The sequence below is a fragment of the Castor canadensis genome, chromosome 9 (assembly GCF_047511655.1).
Source record: "Castor canadensis chromosome 9, mCasCan1.hap1v2, whole genome shotgun sequence".
Classification (NCBI taxonomy): domain Eukaryota; kingdom Metazoa; phylum Chordata; class Mammalia; order Rodentia; family Castoridae; genus Castor; species Castor canadensis.
Genome location: NC_133394.1, coordinates 99,678,059 through 99,690,790, shown reverse-complemented (window position 1 = coordinate 99,690,790; position 12,732 = coordinate 99,678,059). Strand labels below are relative to the sequence as shown.

The 12,732-nt window shown below is 32.2% G+C and overlaps 2 pseudogenes; both read right to left on the bottom strand.

Annotated features, from left to right (window-relative positions):
• LOC109674816 (UDP-glucuronosyltransferase 2B4-like) overlaps positions 1-12,732 on the bottom strand; it is a 722,912-nt pseudogene that overhangs the window by 67,104 nt on the left and 643,076 nt on the right.
• The window catches only part of LOC109674727 (UDP-glucuronosyltransferase 2B31-like), a 51,807-nt pseudogene continuing 46,269 nt past the window's right edge, over positions 7,195-12,732 (bottom strand).

Below are 12,732 nucleotides of genomic sequence, written 5' to 3'. Positions count from 1 at the left end.
AACTTTTTTGGTGCTGCTTTTGGTATATCTCACAGAAAAACATTTTGGTTTTTTGTTTTCCTTAGCTTCATGAAATTTTCTGATTTAAATTTTTTTTTCAGAGAACATTTCTTAATTCAAAGAAAGGCTTTACATTCAAAGATCTGTATAGTTTCACTGTTCTTTTTTTATTTTCAATATATATAAATATACTGTAATTGTTTATAGGATGTATTTATGTATATTAATATATATTTGTATATAATTAATTGTTTATAATTTAATTTTGTTTTTAAATTAGCAAACAATAATAATACAAGGGCGTAGCATAATATTCATCCCATAGGTGTGCACAGTGTATTCGAGCAAGATCAACTTGTCCATAATGCCATAATATTCTGAGTCCTCTCTTAAACAATGTTTTGTGGATTTAATTATTCTTTATGTGTGTGTGTGTGTATGTATATATATATATATATATATAGAGAGAGAGAGAGAGAGAGAGAGAGAGATACATCTATATATACATATATATGTGTATAGGTGTGTGCATATGTATATATCTGTATATATAAGTTCATATAATTATGACACTTTATTCCTCTTTACACCTCAGTATCCATTCCTTTCCCAATCCTCTCTCCTGCTAATCACACCTAGACAATCTTCATTTCACATTCATGTTCCATTATTATTCTCATTCACTACTATTCTAGGACTACATTTCACAAATGTGAAAAACATGGGATATTAGATTTGGGGCTTGGTTTATGCCATGTTTCCTTTATTCATTCCTGAGCTTTTACACAACTCAGCTGATTCCACAATTTTGTTGTGAACACAGGTACAATAAATATTGCTATGCACGTATGTATCTTGGGTATTGATTTACCTTCTTTCAAGTATGTTATCAAATGTTGTCCTTGGTGTGTCTAAAGATAGATCTATTTTTAGCTTTGGGGGCGCTCATACTGATTTTTATAGAAGTTGCACTAGTTTGCATTTCCACCAAATTATCTGAGGTTCTCCTTTCCCTGTCATCTTTGTAAGCATCTCTTGTTAGTTTTCTTGATGTTTGCCATTCTGAAATTGAATCTTTGTGCCATTTGACTTCATATTTCACTTATGACTATGAACATTGTTCAATTCTTCATATATTTAATTTGCATTTGTATTTCTTCTTTTGAGAACTGTCTGTTAATTTCATTAACATTTTTATTTGTTATTTAGATCATTTGTTCTTATACATTTCAGCTTTTTGAGCTCTTTGTATATTCTGGAAATCAATTCTTCATTATTCAATTAACTGGTGAAGATTTTGCTCCCATTTGTTTTGCTGTCTTCTTATTCCATGCTCTTTTAGTCATGGTAATTTTCCATGCTTTTAATTTCAAACAGTCCCATTAGTCAATTTTTATATTTTTCCTGTGCCACTGGGAAGGAAGTTAGGCTATAAGTAAATCATGAAGTGTTTTCCCTATGTTTTACATCAGTAACTTCAGATTGTTAAGTCACATTTTAAGCCTTTATTCCATCATAAATAGATTCGTGTTCTGGGTTAGAGATAAGAATCTAGTATTTGTGTTCAACTTGTGTTTATCCAGTTTTCCCATCATAATTTTTTAATGATATTGTCTTTTTTCTTTGTATGTTTTTGGCATCTTTGTCAAGAGTCAGATAACTATAACTGTGGGTTTATATGTTGTGATCTTTAATTCTATTCTGTCCTTACATTTGTGATACCTCCAACATTGCTTTTTTTTTGCTTAGAATGTTTTGGCAATTAGAGTATTTTGTTCTCCATAGGAATTTTACAATTCATTTTCTTTCCATTTCTGTGAAGAAAGTCACTGGAATTGATTTGAATTTTTAGATCTCCTTTAGTAATATAGCCATTTTACAATATATGTAATACATTTGTGTTTTACTAGATTTTGTTTTCTAGACTTTTCTTCAGAATTTCTGGATCTATATTCTTGTGGATGTTTTTACCTAATCACTCATAATTCTCCCACCTAGCCAAACACACTGAATAAGAAATGTGGAGTTATATCTACCAGAAATATATGAAAAGAAAAACAAAACCAATCATATTAAGAGCAGGTTTACCTTGGACAAGAGTTAAGCACATTTGCAGTGTAGTCTTCAACAATATCTGAATTTAGAATGGGTGAATGAGGAAATATCAGATACCAGTTGGTTCAAATGAGTAACTATCAGCTTCCAACAACTAATGTAGAGGGTTTTTCTGATTAGAAAAAAGCATGTGAAAGGGAGGATAATGAAAAAATAGATTTTGAACATAACACATAGTTTTCTAAACTGAACTACAATAATGTATGTAAGATGTTGAAGGTGTCTGTGTTCTGATAAAATTTATATATGTTTATTTAGGCAAACAATAATTGATATGTTTATGGCTATTATTCATAAATATATAAGTAAAATCTGTTGAAAAACTTAATAACAGATTTAAGTTTAGAGACATATATGGGCCCATCAGTCATTTTTTCCTATCATACCTGCACAAAACTTTACCAGAATACTCTGTCTAGTTTCCACAATTTAGTAAGCTATCCCTTTATTCTATATTATCAAGTAAACTCTGAAGCTTTTGGCAATATGAGTAAATTTGTAGTCACTACCACTATACTTAGTTCATATTAGGAAATTAATAATATAAATAAATACTTTCTTTATGCAATTATTAAAAGAAGGTAGAAGTGTGAGAAACCTGAATTTATAGCTTTCTGTGTTGCTGTGTTTTGACTGGGCACACCATTTACTCAACTGTGAAGGAACATTTATGGTAATAAAGATAAATGTTTTAATTTCTCAAAGTAAATGCTGATCTACACAAGAAGAAACAAGTTTCTTGATACTACATAGAGCATACTGATGGTTATATTAGTAGGTACTTAATGCCTGTGAGTATGGTCATTAAGACATTTAGTAAGTTTTAGGGTTATGGCTATTAAATGTGAATATAAGTAGGGTAAAATTTTGTTTTTCACAGATATATGGCTCCAAGAATACTAACAGTTTGGAAATATTAGGAATGCTGAAGACTCATAGAGTTCAGTACTCTGAAGTTACTCAAATTTATCTAACTGTGTATACAGTAAGTATGATTATCCCTAATTTGAAATCACATGGGGCATGCTAAATTATTGTCATAAAATTACTGATGTACAAATAATACTGCTTCACCAAAAAGTCACCATTTAGATCTTAATAAATGGTAAATATCTTGAGTACTGCAGATATGTGATTGATTTTTCCCATGGCGCCATCCAAATAAAGCCATCCTGTTTTTCAACAAATATAAAATATTCACATTATTATTGAAATTAAGCACATTAACTTTTACTTGCCTTCAGGTACCATTTGATTTGGGGAGGCATATTTTCACAATATTAACAGCAGGGAAACATGACAAATCATGCAAGGATTTAAAAACAACTGACGAAAATCAAGATCTGACTGAAAGTTTCTCCTCATCAACTAAGAGGAATACTGTGTGCAATGGAGTTTATACTTTTTGTTTTGAAATTTCTTTTTTTTTAAACTGGGTAGAACTGGGATTTGAACTCAGAGTTTTGAACTTAAAAATCTAGTGCTCTACTGCTTGAGCATACCTCCAGTACATTTTTGTCTGGTTATGTTTTTGGAGATGTAGTTTCACAAGCTATTTGTATGGTTCAAGCTGTACTTGAACCATGATCCTTCCTATCTAAGCCTCTCAAGTAACCAGGATTACAGTGTGAGCCACCTGGCATCCACGTGTTTTTGAAATTGCTTTTGAATTTTTTTTATTTTTTGAATGAACTTGATCATCATATGTATAAATCTGCAAATGAGATGTTCTTACTGTATACTAATATATCTATAATTTTGCATAGAATATCCTTATGGATTTCACTTACAGAGTTGTATCCTGCAGTGTTCTGAGATACTGTTTTTTTTTTTCATTTTTCTTTTATTATTCATATGTACATACAAAGCTTAGTTCATTTCTCCCCCCTGCCCCCACCCCCTCCCTTACCACCCACTCCACCCCCTCCCTCTCCCCCGCCTCAATAGCCAGCAGAAACTATTTTGCCCTTATTTCTAATTTTGTTGTAGAGAGAGTATAAGCAATAATAGGAAGGGACAAGGGTTTTTGCTGGTTGAGATAAGGATAGCTATACAGGGCATTGACTCACATTGATTTCCTGTGCGTGGGTGTTACCTTCTAGGTTAATTCTTTTTGATCTAACCTTTTCTCTAGTACCTGTTCCCCTTTTCCTATGGGCCTCAGTTGCTTTAAGGTATCTGCTTTAGTTTCTCTGTGTTAAGGGCAACAAATGCTAGCTAGTTTTTTAGGTGTCTTACCTATCCTCACCCCTTCCTTGTGTGCTCTCGCTTTTATCATGTGCTCATAGTCCAATCCCCTTGTTGTGTTTGCCCTTGATCTAATGTCCACATATGAGGGAGAACATACGATTTTTGGTCTTTGTTTGTGGTCTGTTGACCACAACATTCTGACTCCATAATATATGCCTTTCCACAGTCTTTGTGAGATTTATATTTACATTTTATAAGCTCACATTAAAAATTCTACTGATTTTATAGCATACAAGTTGAACATCAAATGCAGAAAAGTTAGTTGATGAATTGCTAGAATCAATAAGAATGGAAACTGACAAGTTGGACAGTCAGCTCATTGCCTCTCTTGCCAAGGTCTTCCAGGATTGTCTTTACATTGATTCAATGACTGTATTCCTTTTGCCAAACCACTACATTTCCAAAACTCCCAGAACTGAAATAACATATCAGTTCTATTATCAGAAGAACTGAATTCCCACTGCATAGACCTCATTGCAATGTAATGCTTCTTTTACATTTGTTGATCCTCCATTATATTTTTCTCACTTGTAGTTTTGGATAAACCAATAAAGGAGTTAAAATGTATCTTTTGTATTCTAAGCCACCACATATAAGAAAAATTTGATTGTGTTGGTGGCAGAAGGATAAAAACTCTTAGATGATCTCAAGGATATAAACGTGGATTCAGTATGTCAGGAAAGATTGTACTCAGAATTTTCACTTAAACTCTTTTTACTGAATGTCTTCTTAAATGGAGCCACTCCATTGGACTCATTTCAGTTATTTATCATAATTTTATTAAGAAAATTATTATATGTAAGATATTTACAGAATTATTTTAATTTGTACATTATGTATTATTTCTATAATTTTGAGAAGTCTACAAAAGAGTAACTTATGATTAAATAAATTACTTGATATCTATCTATATCTATATATATATATACACATATTTATATGACAATGTCACAAGGAAACTACTTGTAATCTTAAACAAATGAAAATGGCATTTTTTGCTTTTACAAAATCAGAGAACAAGAGAGCAGAACAGGTCCTCTGAGGAGATTGGTACCACTGGGAGGAGGTAGGACATAGGTTAAGGGTGTGAGACTGTGAATATAGAACAAAAATGTGTATGGAGACATGCAAATAAAAGATGGTGACCATTGAAACTGTTTTAGGAATGGTGGAGGGGAGGATTAAGGGAGAATGGGGAAGGGGATGAATTCAAGTGTGATATATTTGATAAATTGTAACAACTTTTGTAAATGCCCCAAGTATCCCCACCCGACACAACAATAATAAATAAAAAAAAAAATCCAACTCTTGTAAAGAAAAAGGAGAGACTTTTAGAGAATGTGAGGGGGTCCAAAGAGACAATAAAAGAGTTGAGTATGAGAAAGTATAAAAGGGATGGAGAACATGATAATACATGATATGACCATGTGTATAAATGTCATGTTATAAACTATTACTGTCTAAAATTAATAGATGTTAATGAAAAAACAAGTGCATGAGGGAAACAAATTAGTTAGCTTATTTGATCATACTATAATTTTAATGTACATATCTAAGAAGATTGTACACCATAAATATGTAGAACTATAATTTGCCATTTAGAAAAGAAGACAAACGTGGAAAAAAATTAAAACAACATTAGGAAAAAAGAATGATGCTAATATTCATAACATTACATCAAATTTTTCAACTAGTTATTTTGAATGTGTATATTCATTTTAATAAGTAATTTTTTGGACAGGTATGGTTGGGCATGCCAGTAACCTCAGCTACTGAGAGGTGAGGATTTGGAAGATGGTCTTTCAAAGCAAACCCAGGTAAAATGTCAAGAAGACCCCCCACTTGAAGAAATGAGATAGGGATGGAGGGACACACTTATAATACCAGCTACATAGAAGGGTAGAAGGTTCATGGTTCAAGTTGTCCCCAAGCACGAGAAACAAATAAAACAATTAAGGTCTCTAGGTGAAGTTCAAGTGGTAGACTGCCAATCTAGCAAGCACAAAGCCCCAGAGAACAGAAAGGATAAACAGTTCCTGTCTGGTTGGTGGGTCTTGATGGATGAGGTGAGGATATAAGGAAAGGGGGATGGAGGGTGAATATGATGGAAATATTCGGTACACATGTATGTAAACGGAAAAATGAGACATGTTGAAACTATTCCAGGAATGAGGGGAGGCAGGTAAAGGAGAATGATGGAGGGGGTGAATTCAACTATGATGTAGTGTAAGAACTTTAAATGTCACAACATATAACAATAACAATAATAATAAATGTATGAAAAAAGAATAAAAAGGCCTTGCTTGGATAAATATCTGATAAGTTTTGCTTTGTTTTGTTTTTTTGTTTTTAGGAAAGAATTGGTACTGAGGCTGGAGTTCCAGTGAACGCAAGCAGCACTACTGGTCTCCCAAGTAAAATGGAACAAGTGAACCTTGCTGCACAAGTTTAAATGTAAATATTCCTTTAGAAATAGTAAAACTACAAAAACCTACACCAAAAAACTTCGAGCAGGCTGAGTATTTGCAAAACCTACTGATACCAAAAAAACTTTTCGATGGTCTTGTGTCCATGTAAAACTAGTCAACCTTCGTAACCACAGTCAACTTTGTGTGGAATAACTTATGACAAGCACAAATTTCAAAATAAACACATAGGGATTTATTCATCCTTTTCCCAGAATATTATCCTTTGTCCTAAACCATTTCTGTCTTAAACAGACATTAAATGTAAGTTTTAAAGATTCGCATCAGAATAGTAAAGAATGTCACACAACAACTTCCTCTTCTAAGAATTCCCCCTTCAGACTTAGATGCAACTAGTCCCTTTCTACTTTTTTTCACTTTTAGTATACTTGTGGCAACAAATAACACAACATCTTGTGGTGATGAATATAACAATTGCCATACAAGACAGACACATATAACCCAAACACATATAGGGAATGGTACTGGATCCATGTGAGGTCATGGACACCTGAGTGAAGATGCTTGGCTCCTGTGTGGTACATGACAAACTCAATCCAGAACACAGCTTGTTCCAGAGGCTTTTCTGAGTGATAGTGGTGAATTCTAGATAACCTCATAGCATTCTCTATGTATTTGAGGGAAAATCAGAAAGATACTAACATTAAAGGGAAAGTCAGCATATTAAGTCATTGAAAGTTTCTGAAAACTGTCTTACAAATGATTTAATATAGATATAATAAATAGAGTTACTGTACAAGTGCTGGATTTTTGCCTTTGTGTACAATGCTTTGTTTTTAATTAGGATGTTCTGATTAACAAATATTTTCCAAAGTGAATAGAATATCAAGAGGGAAAGATTAATATTTTCCATCAGAGGAAGTGGGAGTGAGTGATTCCAAGTCAGATGATTGAAACAATAGAGATGCAATTTGAGAATGATTCTCTGGAGGCTTTTAAAGAGGAGTTGTGTAATGGTGGATGAAATGACACCTTAATCATATCACAGTTTCCACTATCCTCTTCTGCCATCTCTGTTTCATTTTTCTCCAAGTAGCCCAAATGAGTATTTAGTAGAATCAGTCAAATTATAATACCTTCCTAAAACATCCATCTACTTCTCATGACAATTGAAAAATGGTCATATTCTGTTCTTGGACTCAGTGACTCTAAATGGTCAGAACTGGCAACATTTTCAACAATCACTACACATTTGCCTCATTACATTTGTTCTTGAGCTATACACTGAAGTCACCAATGGTGTTCATTTGGTATCTTTTTAACAACTTTCATGTTCTCTTTTCCTTTACTTGCACAATCTTCATGATACCCTACAAATTTTTTTATTACCTTATTATTCAGGCATTCACTTAAATGTAAATTACAGAGGTTTTTTTCTTATCATTATTCACACAGTAGTTGTATACTGGGGAAATGTTTGTAATGTCACATCACACTATTTATTGGTGTGTAAAAGTCCTTGATATTCTATGTAAGAGTTTCAAGACTTGAAACTATATTATATATGTATATAAATATGTGTATGTATTTAAATTTTCTAAATTAACCTTGTAAATCTTATGTATTATATATTATTAATGAAGTATAATAATAATAATAAAATGATTTTTGAGCATATTAATATTTAGAAATTTTAGCTTGACCATTTAAGCATTTTGCCATTAATCCTCAAGTTCATCATTCCTTTCTTAAGTAGACTAAATCTTATTTTAAAAGTATTGTCCTTATTATAAATAGCTATGTACATTCAAAATTATTTGTTATAAAAATCATTCCAGTAAGTGATTAGGTATTTAATCTATGATATCAAATGAAAATTTGAAATAACTTTCATACTGAAAATAAAATCACATTTCAAATGAATTCAGTAATTTAAATTCTTATAAAATAAGCCTCCTTCAAAAGGGAAGAAACTCATAATCACTGATGATGAACAACTTTCAATTCATACTACCTAAAAAAATAATGAAGCTATACTCACAGTGGGCCACTAATGATTGTCTCAAGGCATGAAGAAGGTCTGTACTTGACATGTGGTAAAGTCCATTCTAACAGCTGCTCCCTTGTCCTTCGTATGAGCAACGTTATCAGGTTGATCCACAAACAAAGGAATGCCCACCATAGAGATCCCGTGATGTGGACAGCCTCATAGACTCCATTGGTTCCACCATGAGTTATGAAAGTTTAGTTTTCATTTGACCTATAATTGGCTGAATTTCCACAAAATTATTAATTATATGTTTTAGAAATGAAGTAAGAAAAGCAAATTATAAAGTTTTAAAAGGTGTAAGAGACAGTGTTCTCTAGATTATAGATTATTACACTCATGTATTAGAATAGTTTTATAATTTAGTACAAGAAGCACCTAAGTGTACTAGAGAATTAACTGCACATTTTATAGAATAACTTGTATGTAACTTGAAAGTGAAAAATGAAAACAATATTGATGAAGAAGGAAAAAATAAGACAGCTATTGTAAATTTACAGCATGAGCCGATTTTAAAAGGTCTGTGGGCACATTTTGAAATATTTTCTCATAAATAAATACTGAAGTCATTGATTTTGTCATGACAGTGTCCAAGGCAGAAGTGGGATGGTTGTGGTGCAGATATGAGAGAAAACAATGACACGCTTCATTATGTCATGTGTTACCACCTCCTGATAGAGTTTGTGGCTTTAATTCAGTGGAAAATGCAGAGGTCATGGTAAGAGAAGATAGCATGTTATTTTCAGTGGCATTTGAAATTCTCCTGAAGCAGAAGAATGATAATGTAGGCTTCAGAAGTATGAGACAGAGACAATTCAAAAGTTCCTATAAATTCTCATAGAGGTAGTTACACCTGAACTAAAAATACTTTGATTCTGTCATAGAGAATAAGATTGTGAACACTAAAATCACAATAATTACAGTTTATTTTGTCATTTCCTTAATCTTGAAAAATACAAAGAAATTAGTGTTATTTCTTAGTTTTGAATAGTAAATATACAACTTATTTCTATTACCTGCTGACTAGCTTTTTGTCAAGTTCTTATTGAAATTTTCCAGTCTTACCACGAAGGTCATTCTGGGGAATCTACTTGCATAGGCAAGTATTGGATCCCAAGGTGTCTAATTTCTTGCCATCATATCTGCATACAACCTGTTGATACAGAAAATATCTTATTTTTTGAATGAAATTTCACAATTTACTACCCTTGTTTATTTGAAAATATCAAATATATCAAAATTTGAAAATATCACATAAACAACTTGATATGAAATAATAAGTAAATTAAGATAAAAGATTATAATATAATAAGTATCACTGAAGGACAAAGAATATTTAACTTGTCTGTATTTATCTTTATAATCAATGAGTGCAATATAGTCATATTCATATATAGTTACTTAGAAAAAGGGATATGTGACGAATTTAAGAATTCATGAAATTTAAAGCAGTCAATATGATACTAGTGTGGCTAAATGTATCTAATTAGGAATAATTGGCTACATTTTTATTTTTTGTATTTTATTCTAACTTTCATTTAAAAATTTGATAATACTTTGTTACTTCCATTTTGTGTGATATGGGAAGGAAATTTCTTGTTTTCAATTTTTACTTAATAATCTATTAAAATTATCAAATTGTAAGAGTGTCTCATATTGATCAAGATCATTTACTCTCCTCTACAAAATTAAGGAACTGAATTTCAAATTGGCAAGTCATCCTTATAAACTGGAATATAATTTCAAGGTTTACTTTCCATATTCAATGTGAACAGTAAAGTGACATCATGTTTGCAGAAAAAAATTGCATATGTTAATTGAGAGAAGTCTGTATCAGACAGGCAACTAAAAAGTAGCTTTTAAGCATGCACATACCACAAGTGTACTCAAGTTTATTCTATATTTTAGACAAGAAGTTACTAATACACTTCACTGAGTTGAGGGGATTTTGAATTTCTTTCTATACAAGATTTGCATCCTGTTGGCACTCCCCTTTCCCTTCTCCTTCCTCAAGCTGAAAGAGATATAGGCTGATGTTTTGGAACCTGAACTCTTAGGTGGTACTCTTTAATGACAGGGTCCACGTCATAGTCAGGTCCAATCTTTACCTTGTCTTTTGTATTTCTCTCTGTTTTAGACAATGGTCAGGTCCTGTTCAGCATGGGAAACACATTTCTCCTAATGTAAATGTCCTTTGAAAGACAACTATTGACTCATGGTTGGTGAATTTTGGCCTACTTTTTTTGAGTAGTCCCCTGAACAATTAGCTGAATCAACCTATACTAAAATTATGGTGCGTGAAAGACCTGGGCTTATATTGCTGCATGATGAATTTCAGCTTGTTTTCAAAACCTGCTTAGCATTATTAGTGGTCCAATTATTAATAAATATTTGGTTACTTTCTGATAATAATTGTAATATACACAGTGTTGTTAGGAATTCTGCATAGAAGATGAAGAAAGGATAGTGTGCAGAATTTGGTGACTGCTGTGTATCTGCCTGCAGTTCCATTCTGATACCAACTTTTCACTGCACCTGTTAAGTATAATCTTTTAGTTCACAATGCTAATGCCCAAATTGATGCAATAAAGACATCCTTTGTTCTATTTTATCCCTGCCATGTTTATTTCTGTTTTATGATTTATAAGTTGAATTTGAGATATAACAATTTACTTTTTCTTGACACTACTGGGTTTTGAATGCAGGACTTGTGTTTTTTAGGTATTCATTCTACCACTTGAGCCATGTCCAGCCCAACAATTTATTTTTGAGAAATAAAATTTTTGCACTCAAATCTTGTCCACCAAACAGACACTTTTTAAAACTTTTTGTGGAATCTGTGCAACTGTTAATGTAATCAATTTGTCCCTTAATTCTGTCATTTTACTGACCATTGACCTAATAGAAAACACACCATTTTCTCTAGAGCTCTGGATGAAGTCTTCCATTTCCTGTGAGGAAAGAATTTGATGCCTGACAAAAGAATCACAACACAGCAAACACTTTTGGAAAGATTGTTAAACCTAAGGAGAGGAAAATCAACATTACCAGGAATTATTGGTGTAATTGCCATGATTCATTCTTTGGAGGAAAATTTGTAGTATGACATAAATGGCCTCAATAATGCATATTTCTGTAAGATGTGTGTATGTTTATGTGTCTGTGACAGGAAGAAAAGAATTTCAATCCCTAGACAATTTTTTTTAGGTGATCTTAGAAGTTGTTGTATCCCACACTCTTAGTTTACAGTTGTACTAATTCTTAATGTATTTTCTCTGAGTTAGGAATTAGAGCTAGATTGTTACTTGGGTTTATTCATGATTCTTACGTTTGTCCTAAAACAGTTGGAATGATCCTATTAGGATATCTGAAGAATCATTTCAGTTTGTTATTAGTATTTTACTTCCCTCATTATGAGCATTCAGTAAAAGTAGTCAATTTGGTTTTAATTTATATTTTCTCATCTCTAGAATACTTATTCCTCATCCTATTATGTCAGAGAGTTTCAGAAAATTTCCTACTATAATACCACTAAGAGCTGGAGGTTAAGAATAATGGACTCATAAATATTGTAGTCATGCCAGGAAGTATATACTTCCATATTAGAACTAAACATGACCCTAATTAGCATTTTCACGGCATTGGAACTATCCACATTTTTGTGAACACATTTCTGGGCTTGTTTACCTATTGCACATTTTGCCCTGATATCAGGCCCAAATTGGCAAATTAATTTTCTTCCTTAAAGATAGTGTTGCTATATTAGCCTTGAACTTGCTATTTTGAGAGGTAAAATAGATGGTAGTTTTTTCCAGCTATGTTGTGGCTTTCTCTTCTACAAGCTTGAACATAATTCAAATACTCGGACATAGCACTGTCTACCATATGATAAAA